The sequence below is a fragment of the Arachis ipaensis genome, chromosome B08 (assembly GCF_000816755.2).
Source record: "Arachis ipaensis cultivar K30076 chromosome B08, Araip1.1, whole genome shotgun sequence".
Classification (NCBI taxonomy): Eukaryota; Viridiplantae; Streptophyta; class Magnoliopsida; order Fabales; family Fabaceae; genus Arachis; species Arachis ipaensis.
Window position 1 is genome coordinate 6,429,148 of NC_029792.2, and position 1,340 is coordinate 6,430,487.

Sequence of the window (1,340 nt, forward strand, 5' to 3'; positions counted from 1 at the left end):
AACACAAATTTGATTTTTTAGTATAATTTTCTCTAAAAAAAAATTTCAAAATACAAAATAAGAAGATGCTTTATTCAATTCAAAATCTTAACGCATTAATTTTATGAGGAGTGTTAAGGGTCAGCCGCTTTTGTAATCTGTAATCATTAATTAGTCATTAATAGTGTTTTTAATGGTGTAAGATTATATCTAATGATATAAAATTATTCACTTTTCTTTTGCTGGTTAAGTACTGACCATATTTTAATAAAAGTGCTGGCCCGTGAACTTTTTTTTATTTTTTTTTTCTAATTCTTTTTTATGTTTGCTCAACAATACATATAATTAAGAAACTCTAACATTTTTGTTTGTGGGTAATTTTGATCAAGTCTAGTAGAATGCACTTTTCTTAGCTGGAATTTGGAAGTTATCACTAATAAGCTAGGACATAATTAAATAGAAGGATAACAAGTACGTACAAAAATATATTTGATATGGGAAACATGTACATTTTAATCTTTTTCTTTTTTAAAAAAGCAAAGTATTTTGTTTTGATTTGGAGATAGAAAATTTCTACGTTCTTTGCATCTTTCGCCTAAAGAGTGGGAGGCATTAGATTAAAACATTGACCCAAAAATGCCATGCATTTTATTTTTATCTTGATTATCTTACTAACTAATTTTGTATAATTTAATCCTGCTACGTTTATACCACTGATGATTTTGATAGTACTATAGTATTGTGGACAAAGTGCATAAGAGAAGTGAGTGTGTGATAAGATTGGTATATTTTTGTCCCTTGCCGGCAGGGTGAACCTCATGAATTGTATGTATCGATTCTTTAATCTATTTGTGTTATGTCCGTGATCTCTTCTTCCCAACAGAATAAGTGAAGAGGCTAATAATGAATAGAAACCTTCTTCGTCAAGGGATCATAGGCAAATCATTGATTCTCGTGAATATATCTCTTTCCTTGGTTGGTTGGGATCTAAGGTTTAATTTAATTAGCACACTATCAAAGTGGGTGGGAGTCTTAGGATTAAGGAGTCTCAATCGCCTTCTCTAGTTGCTTTTTCGTAAACAAATTTAATGATAAAAAATAAAATTTTTGCTAATGCATATTTTTTCTTAAAAAATGGATAAAGTTAACATTAGTTAACACAAAAAGTTTAAAATGGATTAAAGAAAATGTTTTTTAAAAATTAGAAGGGAGGGTAATGTATATTTATAAAATAGATAAAAGTGGAGTGTCATTTTAATATCTCGCAGGAGAGGTGAGTGGAATTTTCTCAATTTTCTATTATGTCTTTTACATGGCTTGCAATATGTTGATATCTAATAAATTTTATGGTAGTTATGATT